The sequence below is a fragment of the Convolutriloba macropyga genome, chromosome 10, assembly GCF_964194025.1.
Source record: "Convolutriloba macropyga chromosome 10, txConMacr16.3, whole genome shotgun sequence".
Classification (NCBI taxonomy): Eukaryota; Metazoa; Xenacoelomorpha; order Acoela; family Convolutidae; genus Convolutriloba; species Convolutriloba macropyga.
In genome coordinates this window covers 55157619-55179834 of record NC_134477.1, presented here as the reverse complement: position 1 = coordinate 55179834, position 22216 = coordinate 55157619, and the positions used below count along the sequence as shown (strand labels likewise).

At 36.9% G+C, this 22216-nt stretch overlaps 1 protein-coding gene across 1 annotated transcript in view; it reads right to left on the bottom strand.

Annotated features, from left to right (window-relative positions):
• LOC142348211 (isochorismatase domain-containing protein 2-like) overlaps positions 1 to 22216 on the bottom strand; it is a 346917-nt gene that overhangs the window by 74261 nt on the left and 250440 nt on the right. The gene's annotated exons all lie outside the window — the stretch shown is intronic.

The following is a 22216-nucleotide window of genomic DNA, read 5'->3' as shown; positions in this document are numbered from 1 at the left end:
TCATACGTTTTGTGTTACGATATTATAACGTTTTTCAATGATTAAACATGTACCTGGCGAAAAACGTAAACGGTCACTTTTATCAACCTTCTAATCCCTTTTAAGATAATCCTATGGCTTAACGGCACTTCTACTGAAGCTAACACACAGATTAAGGAAGAAAAATAGGGTCCAAAAATTTTTTGCCTTAAAATTATTTTTCTCTCGGGCCTAATCGGAATGTTTCATATCAACTTTAACGTCAATAACGTGTTTGAAATACTCGTTTCCCAAAAAAAGTTTCAATCATCGTTTCAATGGTTCATTCTATTCACACTAAGTGTGAATCACTTGGTAAACACTAAAATAGGTCATAAAAAGCATCCAGAGCGTTCCTGCTTATGCTATATAATGTTATAATCGACTTTTTGTTCTGTAAATGAGACTTTTCTGTGACTCCATTCACTTTGAATCATTAATAGGTAGCAAGGACACAAAAAACCAAATGTCAGTAATCAACTGAGAGAGAAAAAACATATAGTACACACAATATAGTCAATCATACGTTTTGTGTTACGATATTATAACGTTTTTCAATGATTAAACATGTACCTGGCGAAAAACGTAAACGGTCACTTTTATCAACCTTCTAATCCCTTTTAAGGTAATCGTATAGCTTAACGGCACTTCTACTGAAGCTAACACACAGAATAAGGAAGAAAAACAGGGTCCAAAAATTTTTTGCCTTAAAATTATTTTTCTCTCGGGCCTAATCGGAATGTTTCATATCAACTTTAACGTCAATAACGTGTTTGAAATACTCGTTTCCCCAAAAAAGTTTCAATCATCGTTTCAATGGTTCATTCTATTCACACTAAGTGTGAATCACTTGGTAAACACTAAAATAGGTAAAAAAAAGCATCCAGAGCGTTCCTGCTTATGCTATATAATGTTATAATCGACTTTTTGTTCCTTAAATGAGACTTTTCTGTGAGTCCATTCACTTTGAATCATTAATAGGTAGCAAAGACACAAAAAATCAAATGTCAGTAATCAACTGAGAGAGAAAAAACATATAGTACACACAATATAGTCAATCATACGTTTTGTGTTACGATATTATAACGTTTTTCAATGATTAAACATGTACCTGGCGAAAAACGTAAACGGTCACTTTTATCAACCTTCTAATCCCTTTTAAGGTAATCCTATAGCTTAACGGCACTTCTACTGAAGCTAACACACAGAATAAGGAAGAAAAATAGGGTCCAAAAAATTTTTGCCTTAAAATTATTTTTCTCTCGGGCCTAATCGGAATGTTTCATATCAACTTTAACGTCAATAACATGTTTGAAAGACTCGTTTCCCCAGAAAAGTTTTAATCATCGTTTCAATGGTTCATTCTATTCACACCAAGTGTGAATCACTTGGTAAACACTAAAATAGGTCATAAAAAAGCAACCAGAGCGTTCCTGCTTATGCTATATAATGTTATAATCGACTTTTTGTTCATTAAATGAGACTTTTCTGTGAGTCCATTCACTTTGAATCATTAATAGGTAGCAAGGACACAAAAAATCAAATGTCAGTAATCAACTGAGAGAGAAAAAACATATAGTACACCCAATATAGTCAATCATACGTTTTGTGTTACGATATTATAACGTTTTTCAATGATTAAACATGTACCTGGCGAAAAACGTAAACGGTCACTTTTATCAACCTTCTAATCCCTTGTAAAGTAATCCTATAGCTTAACGGCACTTCTACTGAAGCTAACACACAGATTATGGAAGAAAAACAGGTTCCAAAAATTTTTTGCCTTAAAATTATTTTTCTCTCGGGCCTAATCGGAATGTTTCATATTAACTTTACCGTCGATAACAAGTTTGAAAGACTCGTTTCCCCAAAAAAGTTTTAATCATCGTTTCAATGGTTCATTCTATTCACACCAAATGTGAATCACTTGGTAAACACTAAAATAGGTCGTAAAAAAGCAACCAGAGCGTTCCTGCTTATGCTATATAATGTTATAATTGACTTTTTGTTCCTTAAATGAGACTTTTCTGTGAGTCCATTCACTTTGAATCATTAATAGGTAGCAAGGACACAAAAAACCAAATGTCAGTAATCAACTGAGAGAGAAAAAACATATAGTACACCCAATATAGTCAATCATACGTTTTGTGTTACGATATTATAACGTTTTTCAATGATTAAACATGTACCTGGCGAAAAACGTAAACGGTCACTTTTATCAACCTTCTAATCCCTTTTAAGGTAATCCTATAGCTTAACGGCACTTCTACTGAAGCTAACACACAGAATAAGGAAGAAAAATAGGGTCCAAAAATTTTTTGCCTTAAAATTATTTTTCTCTCGGGCCTAATCGGAATGTTTCATATCAACTTTAACGTCAATAACGTGTTTGAAATACTCGTTTCCCAAAAAAAGTTTCAATCATCGTTTCAATGGTTCATTCTATTCACACTAGGTGTGAATCACTTGGTAAACACTAAAATAGGTCATAAAAAAGCAACCAGAGCGTTCCTGCTTATGCTATATAATGTTATAATCGACTTTTTGTTCCTTAAATGAGACTTTTCTGTGAGTCCATTCACTTTGAATCATTAATAGGTAGCAAGGACACAATAAACCAAATGTCAGTTATCAACTGAGAGAGACGAAACATATAGTACACACAATATAGTCAATCATACGTTTTGTGTTACGATATTATAACGTTTTTCAATGATTAAACATGTACCTGGCGAAAAACGTAAACGGTCACTTTTATCAACCTTCTAATCCCTTTTAAGGTATTCCTATAGCTTAACGGCACTTCTACTGAACCTAACACACAGAATAAGGAAGAAAAATAGGGTCCAAAAATTTTTTGCCTTAAAATTATTTTTCTCTCGGGCCTAATCGGAATGTTTCATATCAACTTTAACGTCAATAACGTGTTTGAAATACTCGTTTCCCAAAAAAAGTTTCAATCATCGTTTCAATGGTTCATTCTATTCACACTAGGTGTGAATCACTTGGTAAACACTAAAATAGGTCATAAAAAAGCAACCAGAGCGTTCCTGCTTATGCTATATAATGTTATAATCGACTTTTTGTTCCTTAAATGAGACTTTTCTGTGAGTCCATTCACTTTGAATCATTAATAGGTAGCAAGGACACAATAAACCAAATGTCAGTTATCAGCTGAGAGAGACGAAACATATAGTACACACAATATAGTCAATCATACGTTTTGTGTTACGATATTATAACGTTTTTCAATGATTAAACATGTACCTGGCGAAAAACGTAAACGGTCACTTTTATCAACCTTCTAATCCCTTTTAAGGTATTCCTATAGCTTAACGGCACTTCTACTGAACCTAACACACAGAATAAGGAAGAAAAATAGGGTCCAAAAATTTTTTGCCTTAAAATTATTTTTCTCTCGGGCCTAATCTGAATGTTTCATATCAACTTTAACGTCAATAACGTGTTTGAAATACTCGTTTCCCAAAAAAAGTTTCAATCATCGTTTCAATGGTTCATTCTATTCACACTAAGTGTGGATCACTTGGTAAACACTAAAATAGGTCATAAAAAAGCATCCAGAGCGTTCCTGCTTATGCTATATAATGTTATAATCGACTTTTTGTTCTGTAAATGAGACTTTTCTGTGAGTCCATTCACTTTGAATCATTAATAGGTAGCAAGGACACAAAAAACCAAATTTCAGTAATCAACTGAGAGAGAAAAAACATATAGTACACCCAATATAGTCAATCATACGTTTTGTGTTACGATATTATAACGTTTTTCAATGATTAAACATGTACCTGGCGAAAAACGTAAACGGTCACTTTTATCAACCTTCTAATCCCTTGTAAAGTAATCCTATAGCTTAATGGCACTTCTACTGAAGCTAACACACAGATTATGGAAGAAAAATAGGTTCCAAAAATTTTTTGCCTTAAAATTATTTTTCTCTCGGGCCTAATCGGAATGTTTCATATTAACTTTACCGTCGATAACATGTTTGAAAGACTCGTTCCCCCAAAAAAGTTTTAATCATCGTTTCAATGGTTCATTCTATTGACACCAAGTATGAATCACTTGGTAAACACTAAAATAGGTCATAAAAAAGCAACCAGAGCGTTCCTGCTTATGCTATATAATGTTATAATCGACTTTTTGTTCCTCAAATGAGACTTTTCTGTGAGTCCATTCACTTTGAATCATTAATAGGTAGCAAGGACACAAAAAACCAAATGTCAGTAATCAACTGAGAGAGAAAAAACAAATAGTACACACAATATAGTCAATCATACGTTTTGTGTTACGATATTATAACGTTTTTCAATGATTAAACATGTACCTGGCGAAAAACGTAAACGGTCACTTTTATCAACCTTCTAATCCCTTGTAAAGTAATCCTATAGCTTAACGGCACTTCTACTGAAGCTAACACACAGAATAAGGAAGAAAAATAGGGTCCAAAAAATTTTTGCCTTAAAATTATTTTTCTCTCGGGCCTAATCGGAATGTTTCATATCAACTTTAACGTCAATAACATGTTTGAAAGACTCGTTTCCCCAAAAAAGTTTTAATCATCGTTTCAATGGTTCATTCTATTCACACCAAGTGTGAATCACTTGGTAAACACTAAAATAGGTCATAAAAAAGCAACCAGAGCGTTCCTGCTTATGCTATATAATGTTATAATCGACTTTTTGTTCTGTAAATGAGACTTTTCTGTGAGTCCATTCACTTTGAATCATTAATAGGTAGCAAGGACACAAAAAACCAAATGTCAGTAATCAACTGAGAGAGAAAAAACATATAGTACACACAATATAGTCAATCATACGTTTTGTGTTACGATACTATAACGTTTTTCAATGATTAAACATATACCTGGCGAAAAACGTAAACGGTCACTTTTATCAACCTTCTAATCCCTTGTAAAGTAATCCTATAGCTTAACGGCACTTCTACTGAAACTAACACACAGGTTATGGAAGAAAAATAGGTTCCAAAAATTTTTTGCCTTAAAATTATTTTTCTCTCGGGCCTAATCGGAATGTTTCATATTAACTTTACCGTCGATAACATGTTTGAAAGACTCGTTTCCCCAAAAAAGTTTTAATCATCGTTTCAATGGTTCATTCTATTCACACCAAGTGTGAATCACTTGGTAAACACTAAAATAGATCATAAAAAAGCGACCAGAGCGTTCCTGCTTATGCTATACAATGTTATAATCGACTTTTTGTTCCTTAAATGAGACTTTTCTGTGAGTCCATTCACTTTGAATCATTAATAGGTAGCAAGGACACAAAAAACCAAATGTCAGTAATCAACTGAGAGAGAAAAATAATATAGTACACCGAATATAGTCAATCATACGTTTTGTGTTACGATATTATAACGTTTTTCAATGATTAAACATGTACCTGGCGAAAAACGTAAACGGTCACTTTTATCAACCTTCCACAGGTTTGTGAAGAAAGTAATCAACAATCCCCGTGATTACTCCATCTGTGCAGAGCAAATCACAGCAAATGTGAAGATGTTGCTAAGCATTAGGAATGGAGTGAAAAGCTTCCAGTTCCTTCCAAAACAATTAAAAAATTATTCGAAATTTTGTTCTTCAAATGAGACCTTTCTGTTGCTCCATTCGTTTTTAATAAACCGTAGAGGACAAGAACAACAAAATCTGTTAACAAGTTTTACGCCGGCATCAAAATTACTTGTAGCTTGTAGAAAGGTTTATTTTGCGATTTGTACAGCGGAAATGTTTTTTTTACTTTGTAAGAAAAAGTTTCACGAAAATTGTCATTGAAAGGTTTCCCTAGGCTTTCAGTAAGTGTTATAACCATCCTACAGATTGTACATCTGGAGCTGAATGTGTTTGTAAGAATGACAGGCCAGAATTGTTGTCTCATTCACGTGAAAAAAAAAGAAAACAATTTATCTTCATTTGTAATCATTGTTTTCACGGAAACGGAAATTATGTACAAAAATTCTTGTATTGATTTTATCTTCTGATGACCTGTTGTGACCATCATGCTGGCGGTACTTCTGCGCCAGATTTTGATATCAAATGGGCAGTAAGAATGACAATTTGTGGCCGCAGTTTTCAACAAAAAACTGAAACATCTCTAATCTTTGATTCTGCTGAAGGTAGTTTCCTAAGGCTCAAAACGTATTCTTTTCTGGTTCCAAAAATGAAACTTAGCCCTAAATAATTTTAAAGAGGTTCCATTAGGGCAGTTTGTTGCGCGTAAGAAAAAAAAACCGTGTTAAAGGCTTCAATTTTGCACTATTTTTCACCCAAAAAAGACACATGAATTAGTAGTAATTACTGTTATTTTCTTGATGCTGACCAAATTATTGCAGTCAAAACAATTGTACATAGCTAATCGTCCTTAGGAAGTCTCCTTCTAAGTATCAATAACTACTTCTTTAAAGACTTTGTTGTTGTAAAGAAGTACAGCCAAATTTGAAAGTGCAAAAATTTTCTGAAAATTGACATTTTGTCCATTTCTTCTTAATTTCTTTGTTCTCAAATGTTTGCGACGTTTTTGCTAGTGCAAAGTGGTATTTTCGTTTTGTGCTGGCGTTGAGCATGGCGCTCTGTAGGTATATTAATAGTGAACTGTTGTCTTCAAATTGTCTTTGTCCATTCTTCTGAACCCTCGTCAAAAAAATAATGCCCGATATTACATTATTGACTGACATGCAAATATCTGCACGTACAGCGAATGAATGTTATTTGGGAAAGTCTTGTTTTGTTGCTGTTGCGCTATCCGTCCGCCCGTCACCTCCTTATGCACTGTCAAAAGTGAAATTAAAAGGTCAATTTTACTCTCGTTTGAGTAGTCGCTTTTGTCCTGTACATGGCACTGTACATGGATTTTGTAATTTCTCATCGTAGAATGCACCGATTTTGGTTCTGTTTGAAGTTCTAGTCCTGTGATGAGTTCTAGTTTGAGAATATTAGGGTTGGTTATGGCGTTGTCCGACTCTAATGTGGAAATTTTAGCTGATCTCCGGCACCCCCGAACCTCGCCAAAATGACCCACCTGGGTTGGGGACACTGTTTTGATATCCCTGAAATTTAACCGTATACCCAATTATTGGCCCAATATGTCTATTAGTATGTCCTGAGAGAGATGTAGTACAGTTTCTGTTGTTATTACAGTGTTTTCAGTGAAAATTTTTGCAAAACACGTATCGTAGTGGTCAAATGTGCTGATTTGGTACTGTACCTGTTGTGTGAAAATTCATGTCCTTAAAATGTCCTTCTATACCCAAATAACTGTTCAAAATCTTTGTCAGTATGTGTTGAGAGAATTGTAGCACAGTTTTAGTGTTCATTTTAGTGTTTTCACTGAAAATTTTGGCGAAACAGGTCTGGTACTTGGCCAATATCTCGATTTGGTACGATACCTTGTTTTTGAAATTTCTCCTCGTAGAGTGAACCAATTTCGATTCTGTTTGAAGATTTGAGCGCAGCTTGAAATGTACTTTAATATGATATAGGTTAGTGTATGGTTTTATCGAGCCGTCTTTGAGATATTGGCCAGGACACGACTGGCCATTTTTGCCAATTAGTGTCCGGTCAATGGCATGTTTCTACGTGTAAAACCTCTGTTTACGTGTATGGAATATTTTTAATTGTCGATTTAGGTCTGTATAAGTGTGACAAACGTTGTGACAAAGTTTCAGCTTCCTATTCCCAGTTTTGGTGATGAAATAACTGTATTTTAGTTGGTGACCGGTGCCATATATGGCACATGGTACAATGCCTTAAATCTTTAATATCTCCCCGTAGAGTGCACCGATTTTGATTTTGTTTAAAGATTTGAACTGAGCTTGAAATGTAGTTTAATGTGATATAGGTTAGTGCATGGTTTCGTTGAGCCATCTTTGAGAAATTGTGCAGGACGTGATCCGCCATTTTTGCCATTTGGCACCATGTCAATGACGTATTTCTACGTGTAGAATCTGTGTATACGTGTACGGACTTTTTTTTATGGTTGATTTAGGTCTGTATATGTGTGACAAAGGTTGTCACAAAGTTTCAGCGTTCTATTCGCAGTTTTGGTGACGAAATAAGTGTATTTTGGTCAGCGACCGGCTGTATATATGGCATTTGGTACAATACCTTAACTTTTTAATATCTCCCTATAGAGTGTACCGATTTTGATTTTGCTTAAAGATTTGGAATCAGTATGAAATGTACTTTAATTTGATATAGGTCACGTATGGTTTGGTCCGGGCAGTTTTGAGATATTGACCGGAACACACCCCGCCATTTTTGCCATATTGGTGACAGGTCGTCCGAGTATTTGTCATGAATTTTGAGATTATATTGTTTGTTCACCCTAATTTCTGTTGGAATAGGTGTGTGTTAGTGTTCCAAAAGTCATGTCAAAGTTTCATTGTCATAGCTGAAGTCTAGGTTATGAAATTGGTCGATTTTGGGCGAAAATCCCCTCCACTAGGGGTGATTTGGAGGGGGGTATGCAAAATCCCTATTAATTATTAGCAAAATGCAGCAATTGCAGTTCTGTTTTCTGGTTCCACCCCCAAATTGATTGTGCATAAACGTTAACTCGTGCAAGGTTTGCTGCTTCGAAGTTAGTGCGGAGAAATTGACCTTCAGGGGTTATCCCATTTCGCCCAAATCGACACCAGTATTCTCGAATAAAATGACCCATACCACGTTAAATTTTTACAAAGCGGCGTCAAATGTAGTATGCTATGCCATTAATGGTGTCCTATTACTCACTTTACATTGCTGGTATGGTAAATTTTGTCTGAAAAGAATCATCGTGACTAATAACTACTACAACACATGATCCTTTCAGATATTGTTACGTGAAAATCTTGGCTTTTGACCTTTGAAATTTGCCAAATTGACATCAGTTCTCTTCAGCCTGCATCAACACTACAATAGCTGTAAGTTGCTTCCTCGCGCTGTTTTTTGCTTGTGTTACCCCACCTTTCCTACATTACTTAGTTGCTCTTGGCTCAATTGTAGAATTGAGACCAAATGTTTTCTTTAGATGTATCTTATTTGTATAACTTCTGTTCTGTGTTTAGCCCAACCACCATGAGGTAAAAAATCTCTTTCTGTTCTGCTTAAAATGACCGTCAAAGGTAGCTTAGACAGTCAGGTCCGCAAAATTTCAAAAATGCGAAAAATTTTGCTAAATTTGTTTAAAAAATCGTTCATATGCTTTTTTCTTTGTTTTGTCATGGTCAAATCTTTATTATGTATCTAGTTTTTTAATGAAGCAAATGCTGCGTGCGGTAATATAGCAATTCTGCTTGCGGTATTGGCTATTCTTGCTCTAGAATTGGCTGATTTGTTAACCTTTCAATGGAAAAGTTGGAAAGATTTTTTTTAATCATTGGAAAACGATCAAGTTTTTTAAAACCTTTTTTTTGTTTTCCTTGCATAATGTTCTCAAATTTGGCATTAGAGTGGTAGTTATAGGTCCCCTGAAATCTCTCCTGCTTACTCATGATGGCAATGAGGGCAACAGTACCTTTTCTCTGCTGCTCTTTAACAATTTTTTTAAAACTTTTTTTTTATACAAAATAACTTTATGCGAAATAACTTTTGATCGATCGAAAATTTTCCCCCTCTTTGGTTTGTGATCGCTGTCCATTGTCTTCACAATGGAGTTAACGTAGCAGTTACCACTTAGTTACTCGTACTACAGTTCAAAGTTAATGCCAGGACAGCCATTGGAACAAATAAAAAATTTTTTTTTGTTTAGTAATCCGAAAATGAGCTCCTCTCAGCGATCAGTCAAAGCTAAAGCTGCACCAGCAACCAAGGGAAATCCAGTTGCTGTCCGACCAAAATCCTCCAGATGCGCTGATAAAGAAAACGAATTTGTGTTTCCAAAGAATCACCGCTTTCTCGTTTATTTTTATATCGATGGAAAGTTTGATTTGGTTAAGCCGGATCATTCTGGGTGGCCAACTCATTTATCTAGTTCTGTTAAACTGTCATTGCAGTATGAGGACGTTCTTTTCAAATCTGACAAGAACCCAAAGGACTTTTTGAATGGTCTTGTTATAACAAACGGACCCGAAAATATTCTTGTTCGAGTGGGAGATAAAATGAACGCTATGCTTAACGAAGGCATTAAGCCTAGAGATATGAATCTAACCAAAGTTTTTGCAGAAGCGCACCTTGAAATTCAAAACGAAAAGCAGAATGACATATTTGTCAATAATAAAGATAAGGATGTTGACAACGCTGAATCGGATGGTAAATCGGATAGCGATGATTGGATTGATGACGATACGGATGATAACGAGCCCGATCAACCCGAGCCTGAGGTTCGGAAGAGTAAGAGTGCCTCAAAAACACCCGCAAATTCGGAGCTTACTGCAAATCAAGTGGTTAATATATTTTTTTCCCCGAAAGGTACATAGTTTCTAATTGCTCTCAAACGAAGCAATTGTATTAATCCTGTGGTCTTTTAATGCCATTTTTTGCGCGATCTGTTTTTCTGCCCATTTGACTTTTTGTCCTTAAGAACGGAATAAACAGGCATAATTTGGAGGGAATTAAGTTTTCTTAGGGAATTCCGGCTTTCTCTACTTGAATTATAAGATAAGCCGAAACTGTCATTAAGACATTTCTTGATGTAAAGAGTTGTTTTAATCAAGGGACCTTCAGTTACGATAAACCTAGCTCAGCCTCACTAAACGTTAGCTACCAACTGCCTGTGTCAGCCGCTCGCTTGTTGTTTGAGAGCAATTCGCTTGACGTTAGCTAATTTAAGATAAAATTTAGACGCTCCCAAAATTTGATATTAAATTAGGTTTTTATAAGTAAAGTTTGATGTTGGTTGGTAGCAACCGACTTCTTGTTTCTTAGATGGATTTGGCAAAACGTTTTGAGCGAGTCATCGGAAGGCTCGAGTCTCGAATGGATCGAAGTGACCGGTTACTAGACGATCTGACCAAGTTCTCCAGACGTGCTTTAGATGAAATCTATCGAATCGCTGAAACTCCTGTTCTTTTGTCTCGTAATGCGGAGAAAGATTATGTTTCCGAGGAGGCTGCCAACGAGGAAGTGCCTGTTCTAATGTTTGGCGATCAAAATCTGTTTAACCTTGGTGGCGCTACATTTGTTGAGAAAGCCTTCAATATTGCAAAAGCTCTTTGGACCGAGGAAGAAAGAAAGTCTCTTTGCATCGATCCCAAAAAGACCTTAGACCCACAAAGTGGACGAAAACCGGGAGATCATGAAAGAACGGAACTGTATCAAAAAGCAGTGAAATTCGCATTTGGTGACCAATATACCAACAAATTGTATCGTGATTCATTAAAACTTGTTAACCAACGTCTGCGAGAGAAAAGAGCAGTTGTTAGTGTGCAATAAAATGTCAGGAGTAGTTTTGACTAAAAGCTGTGTTGTTTTCTGATGTGGTTGATTTTTTGAGAAAAAAACTGACGCCTTTCCGGAATTCAATATTTCTTCGGTAATTTTTTTGTAGTTATATGTTGTGGCTGCTAAATTTCCCCTTAAACTAGAGGCTTCACTTGTCATCTTTTTTTAGATAGTAAAATGGTTTCTCTCTATGAGGGGTTGCAAACAGTTCTGACTAATATAGAAACCCTTGAGGGGTGTATACGGCGAAGTAATGTTGTTGAAGTTGAGTCGAGAAATCGGATGTTAGATGTTTCTCGTGCCCTGAAAGAACTTGTAAGTATTTGTTCAATTAATTTTGCGGCTTTTATTCTTTCTATAGTTGGTAGCAACTATGGTTTTTTTCTTTTTAGAATGATAAACGCGTGAAAGCACAAAGAGCTTCGGCTAACGAAAGACTTGTATACAAAGGAAACGATCTGCTAAGTTATGCCGGTTGTCGCCATGATTATGCGTCTGTCGGCCGATTTCTCGCTAGAGCGATACATTCAAAAGAGGAGAGATTGGAGTTCTGTTGGTTTGTTCAGAGGAACAATGTTAAACAACCGGCGCGCAAGCTAGCATCAGCGGAAGACGAATATCATTTCAAAGGTTGTGCCCGACATTTCTAAATTCTAATTCCATTTTTCTGCCCTTGCATTTTTTTTTGTTTCAGAAGCTGTGAGGCTTATTTGCGGCGATAGCCTTTATGCGCTTAGAAGGGCTAAAGATGCCGCCAATTCTCTGGGACGACATGAGAAGGCTGAACTGAATAAAGAAAATTAATATGCCATGTTTTTTCAATATGAAAATAGTTTTGTCCTTTTTAATAGCCGCGAAGCGATAGCTGAGGCTATTATTCGGCTTGTCTTGGTTTTTTTTCGTCTTCAAGATTTTTGTTACGACCATATGACATAGCAATTACTTCAAACTCGTTTTTTTCTTTTGTTCATGCAATTTCAACAATTGCGTGCGTGACCTGATTTTTCGCTCGTTTTGGAGCGCTGAGTTTTCTGTTCATTCACGAGATTAAGTTTTTGGTCACACGTGACTAACCTCACTCTGAAAATGATTTCCTAGCTGTTGTTTACCCTAATTCAAAGAGTTAAGGTCAATTGATTGTGTGTCCCTCTAAATGAAGATTATTTGAGAGCAGCTAATAGAGGCAGCAATTACTTGTAGATTCTTAATCAAAATGTGAGATCTCAGCTCTTAATGAAGTCTTTTTTTTACTTTTTTTGAGACTGCAGATCTACAAAGCTATTGCGGCCATTTTCTGGCAATCTGCCAGTTATGTTTTTTACTTCTGTTTTTTCAAATTTTTCTCTAAGTTATCTGACTTGAATATTAATTCCAGATGAAATGTCTATACTTGATCACAAAAAGTACAAACTCTACCTTCCAATTGCGCAACAATTGAGCAATCTTCCTGTTACATGGCAGGAGCTAGCATTTGTGGACGCAAAGTTGACCGAGAAGTGGGTGGACGTTATTGGAGTTCAAGCCCATAAGGTTTCTCTTTATCTTGATTGCCCGCCCGCTTATCTCTCGGATCTCGAAAGTTTTTTGGATTCAGAGTATGCTAAAAGTCAAAAACTGGTAATTTTTGGTCCAGTAGATTATCTAACTGACGCTAATTTTTCCCAACTAGGAGTTTTTGCTAAATGTGATATCGACTCAAAATTAGAAATACCCGGGCTTGTAGGCTTTCTCGTTGACATAAAAGAAGATGAAATTGTTCCCGGCTACAATGATTTTTCAGTAATGGAAAGCCCTAGAAAAGGTGTTCAATGGTTAATGCTTGGGCCAATATCCTTTATCAATGCGTCATGCAAGCCAAATGTAGCCTATGTTAATGTTAAAAATATTATGGTGTGTGTTCCCTTAAGGGAGATAAAGGAAGGAGAGGAACTAACTGTGTCATATCAAAATCATTTTTTTGGTCCCAACAATCAGTATTGTCTATGTCCGTATAAAAGCCGCCATGGAAATCCGTTTCCTGAGATAGCAGTTAAACGAAGAAGGGGTTATAAGAAAAGTAAAGTAAAAAAAGCAAAAAAAATTGGTCCAGCGTCGCGCCAAAGTTTTCCGTCCCGCTTAAAAATGTTCTTCCCCGAAGAAAAACTAACTGATACACCAGAATACTTAACCTATGAATCTCTCTTTAGTTCACTTGATTATACTAAAAAGTGTTATAGCTCGTCTACGTCTTCAGTTGGGACTGAAAGCAATGACGAAAATCTTCCTCCTGATGCATCTGAATCTGACGTTTTTTTGAATCGGCCAACAGCTGACAGCCAATTTCAGTCAGAAAATTTTGTTTGCTCATCACCTGCAAATTTACGTAGTTTTGAAGATGAAAATGCGCCCAATGACTTAGTTGATCAAAACTTGCCTGAGCTTGGCTGCTTAAGTAGTTTTCTTTACGAGGGAACTGATATATCTCATGATGATTTTTTGCAAAAATTTTCTAAGATTTCGATTAAGCATAAGCTCTCGGACTCCGCAAGAAATGACTTCTTGAAACTTTTTGCCAGCGTTTTGCCCTATCCCAACAATGTTTTTGCGGAAATTGCGTCTTCAAATCTCCCTTTAGTGTCAACAACATCTTTCGGTGCCTCAAAATTGCTTATGGTTGACTTAGTTCCTCAGGTAAATCGAATAGTTAAAAAACATTTTTCCTATATACAGCGATCTTGGTCTAGTTCCTGCGATTGGGAGACCGCTTCCGACGCTTTCTGCAACTTTGAACTTCAGCTTGTATTTAATACCGACGGAGCGCCAGTTTTTAAATCAAAAAAGTTGTCAGTATGGCCTATTTGGGTACAAATATTCAATTTGCCTCCAGTGTTAAGGTCATGCTATGCTAATATATGTCTTCTTGGATTGTGGTACGGCGAATCGAAGCCTGATTTTACCGAACTTTTAATAAGAATTTGCTTTGAGTTAGAAAGTTATTCCAGTGGAGTGAATCTAGAGGCATGTGGGCGAGTGTTTTTCCGTTACAGAAGTATTGTTTGTGATGCACCAGCGACGGCGTACGTCTTGTGTATGAAGCAGCATATGGGTTACCAAAGTTGTCCCCATTGTTTCATAAAAGGTTTCCACCAGAGTAATAGAATGCTCTTCAAGGTCTCTAAGGCTTTTATTCTCCGCGAGAATGATACGTTCAGAGCTTGTGGTGAAACAGCTGATCAAAAGCAAATAACTGTTAATGGCGTAAAATCTCTAACCCCTCTCATTACGTTTTTTAATTTGCCGTGGGATTGTCCTATTGATCCCATGCATCAAGTCTTTTTAGGCACCGGAAAAGTTCTTTCCAAATTTCTCATTTCATTAGCAAAAGGAAACAAATTAAAAGAGCTCGAATATCGTGTTTCAAAATGCTGTATACCCTTCGATATACTTCATCGAACAAAAAAATTGAAAGATTTGTCATTTTGGAAAGCGTTTGACTTCAAACTCTTTTTTTTTTCATATTGGCCCACTCGTCTTCGATAATTTAGGTATCTCAAATCTTCATCTGGAGAGTTTTTGTAAGTTAAGTTTTGCTATAAGACTTTTATCCGATGGCAATTTTGCTGTTACAAACCTTGAACCCGCTGAATTTTTGATTAACTCTTTCTTTGAAAACTTTATTGAGTTATATGGGGCCGAATCCCAATCATATAATTTCCACACAATGCGACATTTAGTAGAACAAGTCCGAAGAAATGGTCCACTCTGGCTTTTTTCTGCTTTTTGCTTTGAGTCGGCTAATCACCAACTTCTATCAGCACTTTCTGGAACAATAAAAAATCCTGAAAAAATGGTTGAACGTTTCCTAAACTACCAAAATTCTGTCGATGAGTTAAGAGTAAGTGGTGATAATAAAAATAAGTGCCTTGAAAATTTCACTAAAATGTCCCAAGAGGTAAACGTGTTTTGTCATGAACGGAATGCCGAAAGTAAGTTTTCGCGATTTGTAAATGACAAAGGGAAAAAATTCTGTTCTCTTTCGTATACAAGACTCAATGATAACTTAGGCGAAAGTGTTGTTCAACTTAAAGATGAAAAATTTGTTCAAGTTCAATGCTTTGTAAAAATTGAAGGCATCATCTATGCTGTTGTCAGATATTTTTTGGATGTCGCCATACTTAATGTTATTCCCGATCATCATATATTTCCTTATAATTTTTGCTTTGAATTAAGTACGCTAGGACCGCTAGATTTGTGTCTTGTTGAAAATTTGTTATATAAGTCAATTGTTTGTCCGCTGCCTAATGTTCTGAAAGTCAGCGTTATCAGAGAAGGGTTCGAACATAATTGATTTTTTGTTGCTGATTGTAGAGTCAGTAACTTTTTTTGCAGGTGGCCTCAATCATAATTTGGAAAAGTTTTTATTATTTTTTGTTGACTGTAGAATCAATATTTTTGCAAATCCTTGACTCGGCCGTTAATTATTTTCTATTTACCTCAAGATACTGCGCAGTCATTTTAGGTTACTGGTGAAGAAGAGCTCAAAGCTGTTGATTGGAAATTTGTAAGTTTCTTTCACTTGAGTTTATCAAATAAGCTTTCGAAATTTTCTACCAAATACGTCAATAATTTAGCATATTTTGCGGATGACTGTCTAAGCTACCTTTTTTTGTTTCTCCTGAATTATTCTGCTTTCGCGCGTCTGCTTTTGTGCTCCAACTCATACTAATTTTTTGTTCAGCTCGTTCCTGTTAATCGGTGACTCCAACGTCAAACATTTGAAAACAGATCTCTACAATGATCCGCTACTCTGTGCTTATCAAATTGACGTCCTGGCGATGAGTGGCATGCGTTCTCATGAGCTTGGCCCTTGTGTCAGTCTGACTGCTAAGCAATACGACTTTGTTATTGTTGCTGTGGGAAACAATGACCTAGCAGATTGGCGTGATATACCTGCCAAAAAACCCGAAGAAGTAGCTCTCAACTTAGTAAGCTTCGCAAGGTGTGCATCGCGTGAGGGCACTAATGTTCTTGTAATTGGAATGTGGAAAAGGCGCGATATGGAAAGCCATAATGTGGAGACTTTAAATAAGATTCTTTACCATGAACTAAAGGAGTTTTATGTTGCACCAAAACTAAAGCCAAAACATTTTAAACTTAATGATCCTTGTCATATGACCTTTGATGGCCAGCGTGACTTGCTCGCCCTTCTAAATAGGCTAATCTGTACACGAGTTTTCAAGTAATTTGAATGTTTCTTGTGTCTTCTGAGTTAATTTATTTTGACTCTTGCTTTTTCTTTCAACTTGTTGATGTTGTCTTTCTTAGGTTGGTTGTAGAATCAGCCTGTTTCCTTTTTTTGCCTTTGTAGATAAAGAATGTGGTATAGTAATAATTGATTTTTCAACTTGTTCTATTTATTCGATAGTTGCGCTATGATGAGAAAATTGATTCTCTGAGTGCTTTTGTCTTTTGATTTAATTTATTCTGACTCTTGCTTTTTCTTTCAACTTGTTGATGTTGTCTTTCTTGGGTTGGTTGTAGAATCAGCCTGTTTCCTTTTTTGCCTTTGTAGATAAAGAATGTGGTATAGTGATAATTGATTTTTCAACTTGTTCCTATTTATTCGATAGTTGCGCTATGATGAGAAAATTGATTCTCGGAGTGCTTTTGTCTTTTGATTTAATTTATTCTGACTCTTGCTTTTTCTTTCAACTTGTTGATGTTGTCTTTCTTGGGTTGGTTGTAGAATCAGCCTGTTTCCTTTTTTTGCCTTTGTAGATAAAGAATGTGGTGTAGTAATAATTGATTTTTCAACTTGTTCTATTTATTCGATAGTTGCGCTATGATGAGAAAATTGATTCTCGGAGTGCTTTTGTCTTTTGATTTAATTTATTCTGACTCCTGCTTTTTCGTTTAACTTGTTGATGTTGTCTTTCTTAGGTTGGTTGTAGAATCAGCCTGTTTCCTTTTTTTGCCTTTGTAGATAAAGAATGTGGTATAGTAATAATTGATTTTTCAACTTGTTCTATTTATTCGATAGTTGCGCTATGATGAGAAAATTGATTCTCGGAGTGCTTTTGTCTTTTGATTTAATTTATTCTGACTCTTGCTTTTTCTTTCAACTTGTTGATGTTGTCTTTCTTGGGTTGGTTGTAGAATCAGCCTGTTTCCTTTTTTGCCTTTGTAGATAAAGAATGTGGTATAGTAATAATTGATTTTTCAACTTGTTCCTATTTATTCGATAGTTGCGCTTTGATGAGAAAATTGATTCTCGGAGTGCTTTTGTCTTTTGATTCAATTTCTTCTGACTCTTGCTTTTTCTGTATATTGTTTGATTTGGATTGGTTGTTGTTGTTGCAGATAAATGTAGAATCAACTCTTCGATGCCTTTTTCTTCATTTGTGAATTTGTTCATAAAAAGTTGTATAGTAATAGTTGATTTTTCAACTTCTTCCAAATTATTCGATATTTGTTCTTTGATGAGAAAATTTGTACTCGGAGTGCGTTTTTGGTTTTGTCCTTGATCAGGCAAAGTGATGAAATTACAACCATAGTGGGTAATCAAAATTCTGATGGCCTGATTCTCTTGTGTGTTTCCTTTGTTTGTCTCTCTTCGTTGCGTTCAATCTTCAGTTTTTGTTGCTTTGAGCTCGCGTGCTATTTGTCTGTAGGTCTGTTTCGGCTGATTTCCTGCTTGTTCTTTCGTTTTGTTTTGTTTTTCATTTGTTTCTTGGCTTCTATTCGATTATTGCGCTATGATGAGAAAACTGATTTTCGGAACGCCTTTCGTGTTTTCTCCTGAATCAGGCAATGTGATGAACTGAAATTACAACCTTAAGTTAGGATAATCAAAATTCTGATTGCCTGATTGGTACATGTGTTTCCTTTGCTTCTATCTTCTTTGGGTTCACTCTTCAGTTTTTGTTGCTTTGAGCTCGCGTGCACTTTGTCTGTAGTTCTGTCTCGGCTGGTTTCCTACTTGTTCTTTCGTTTTGTTTTTTTTTCATTTGTTTCTTGGCTTCTATTCGATTATTGCGCTATGATGAGAAAAATGATTTTCGGAGCGATTTTTGTGTTTTCTAAATCAGGCAAAGTGATGAACTGAAATTACAACCTTAAGTTAGGATAGTCAAAATACTGATTGCCTGATCGCATTTTATGAATTTTCTTTGCTCATCTTTTCCTTGTGTTCAGTCTCCAGTTTCTGTTGCTGTGAGCTCTCTCTCTCTCTCTCTCTGTCTTTCTCTTTTTGCTGTTCTCTTTTTTTGGCCTTTAAACTCCTTGTCATATGTTCGATGATTGCGCTATGATGAGAAAAATGCTTTTCGGAGCGCTCTTCTTGTTTTATCCTGAATCAGGCAATGTGATGAACTGAAACTATAACCTTAAGTTAGGATAATCAAAAATCTGATTGCCTGATTGCCTTTTATAGTTTTTCTTTTCATATCTTTTTCTTGTGTTAAGTGTCCAGTTTCTGTTGCTGGGAGCTCTCTCTCTCTCTCTGTCTGTCTTTCTCTTTTTGCTGTTCTCCTTTTTTGCTTTTTAAACTCCTTGTCATATGTTCGATGATTGCGCTATAACGAGAAAAATGATTTTCGGAGCGCTCCTTGTTTTCTTCTGAATCAGGCAATGTGATGAACTGAAATTATAACCTTAAGTTAGGATAATCAAAATTCTGATTGCCTGAATGCCTTTTTAAAATTTTGTTTGCTTATTGTGTTCAGTCTCCAGTTTTTGTTGCTGGGAGCTCCCTCTCTCTCTCTTTCTCTCTCTCTCTGTGTCTTTCTCTTTTTGCTCTTCTCTTTTTTTGCCATTTAAACTCCTTGTTGTCATATGTTCGATGATTGCGCTATGATGAAAAAAATGATTTTCGCTGCGCTTTTCTTGTTTTCTTCTGAATCAGGCAATGTGATGAACGGAAATTATAACCTTAAATTAGGATAATCAAAATTCTGATTGCCTGATTGCTTTTTATAAATTTTATTTGCTTATCATTTTCTTGTGTTCATTCTCCAGTTTCTGTTGCCGGGAGCTCTCTCTCTCTCTCTCTGTCTTTCTCTTTTTGCTGTTCTCCTTTTTTGCTTTTCAAACTCCTTGCCATATGTTCGATGATCATGCTCCAAAGAGAAAAATGATTTTTGAAGCGCGTTTCTGGTTTTGTCCTTGATCAGGCAAAGTGATGAATGAAATCATAACCGACAGTTAAGGTAATGAAAATTCTGATATTGCCTGATTGCCTTTTATGTGTTTATTTGCTTTTATCTTTTTAGCGATCACTCTTGAGTTTGTGTTGCTTTATGGCCACGTGCTCTCTCTTTTCGTTGTTTCTTTTTTCTTGCTCTGTCTCTCCTGTCTCTTGCTCTCTCTCTCTCAACTCTCTCTCTCTCTCTCTCTCTCTCTCTCTCTCTCGCTCTCTTCTCTCTCTCTCTCTCTCTCTCTCTCTCTCTCTCGCTCTCTTCTCTCTCTCTCAACTCTCTCTCTCTCTCTCTCGCTCTCTTCTCTCTCTCTCTCTCTCTCTCTCTCTCTCTTTCTCGCTCTCTCAACTCTCTCTCTCTCCTCTCTCTCTCTCTTCTCTCTCTCTCTCTCTCTCGCTCTCTCTCTCTTTCTCGCTCTCTTCTCTCTCTCTCTCTCTCAACTCTCTCTCTCTCTCTCTCTCTCTCTCTCTCTCTCTCTCTTGCTCTCTTCTCTCTCTCGCGCTCTCTCTCTTTCTCGCTCTCTCAACTCTCTCTCTCTCTCTCTCTCTCTCTCTCTCTCTCTCTCCTTGTTGCCCTCCGGGCATTTGTTCCTTTTCTTTGCCCTAGGGCAAAGGTTTTTTCTCTCTAGGATTGCCTTCCGGGCAAATTCGGTTTCGCTCGTTCGTTTTTGTTTCTCTCGCTTTGCGCTCGCTTGTTTTTCGTTCGCTTTCTTTCACGCTCGCTCGTCTTTGTTTCTCTCGCTTTGCGCTCGCTCGTTTTTCGTTCCCTTGCTTTCACGCTCGTTCGTCTTTGTTTCGCTCGCTTTGGGCTCGCTCGTTTTTTGTTCGCCTGCTTTCACGCTCGTTCGTCTTTGTTTCGCTCGCTCGTTTTTCGTTCGCTAGCTTTCACGCTCGCTCGTCTTTGTTTCGCTCGCTTTGCGCTCGCTCGTTTTTCGTTCGCTTGCTTTCACGCTCGCTCGTCTTTGTTTCGCTCGCTTTGGGCTCGCTCGTTTTTCGTTCGCCTGCTTTCACGCTCGTTCGTCTTTGTTTCGCTTGCTTTGGGCTCGCTCGTTTTTCGTTCGCCTGCTTTCACGCTCGTTCGTCTTTGTTTCGCTCGCTCGTTTTTCGTTCGCCTGCTTTCACGCTCGCTCGTTTTTCGTTCGCTCGTTTTTCGTTCGCTCGTTTTTCGTTCGTTTCTGTTTTGCTCGCCCGTTTTTCGTTCGCTTGAACCCCCACCCTTCTCTGTGCCCCCTTTCTTGTGCATTTAGATGTTCATTTATGTTTCTTTCTTTCGGTGCTATAACCCCACCCCTCTCTGTGCCCCCTTTCTGATGCATTTAGATGTTCATTTATATGTTTGTCTCTTCCTTTCTTCAGCGCGATAACCCCCCGCCTTGTTTGTGACCCCTTCGCGCAGCGCGATAACCCCCCGCCCTTGTTTGTGGCCCCTTCGCGCATTAGTCTTAGCTCTTTCGGGTCTTTTTTTTTCTTTGGTGGCTAGAGATCAGGTGCGCTCCTTCTGGAGCATAGTAATGCACCGACTCTAGACATCAAAGAAACCAAAAAGGCCCACGCCCGAGCTAAGGCTACATTTCCGCCCTTGTTTGTGACCCCTTTTGCGCAGCGCGATAACCCCCCGCCCTTGTTTGTGGCCCCTTCGCGCATTAGTCTTAGCTCTTTAGGGTCTTTTTTTTCTTTGGTGGCTAGAGATCAGGTGCGCTCCTTCTGGAGCATAGTAATGCACCGACTCTAGACAGCAAAGAAGCCAAAAAGGCCCGCGCTCAAGCTAAGACTAAGTTTCCGGACGCCCATTTTGCAAGGGTCTTGCAAGAATTCGTCGCTTATCTTGCAAGAATCTTGCAAGAGTTCGACGCCTATCTTGCAAGAATCTTACAAGATCGACGCTTATCTTGCAAGATTCTTGCATATCCGACGGCTATCTTGCAAGAATCTTGCAAGATCTTGCAAGATGGTGCGTAATCTTACAAGATTCTTGCAAGATTCTTGCAAGATCTTGCAAGATAGCCGTCGGTAATAGACTAGGGTGGCCATAGTCAGCGGTCTGTTGGGTTCGACAACTGATAGATGATTCAGAAAAAGACCCATTTTGTTTCTTTGGTACACTAGAATTCATTATACGTTGCAAATACTATGCACGGCTTTAATTGAAATGGCTTCGATTGAAAAGACTTTTCATAAACAATACATAACTTTAGGCCTGCTTTTACATCGGCTTAATTTGCGTTCACCTATCTGATCATTCTTCAAGATTTTGACTTCTGGTTAAGGAATACAGACACGTCCAATTGCTACAAACATCTCTCAAAGATGTAAACAAAAAATTTAGTCGTACAATAAGTTTGAATTAAGATATCCTTAACAATTAATATATACACACATATGATTAGATCAACATTTACTTTCGCTCCATTCAGAAAAAAATACAACGACAACAAAACAAATAAACACAGCAATCAATAAAAACTAGATTGATTACATCATATCACCTGAAAAAAGATCTGGAACTGTTTCCTCCGCGAAGCTATTTGTTCCTCCGTTTTTGTTTTGATATTTTTTGTCTATAGCCTCGAAAGAGGTGGGACTACCAGCCATCAAAATTATTATTTACAATTATAGGTTAAAATATCAAT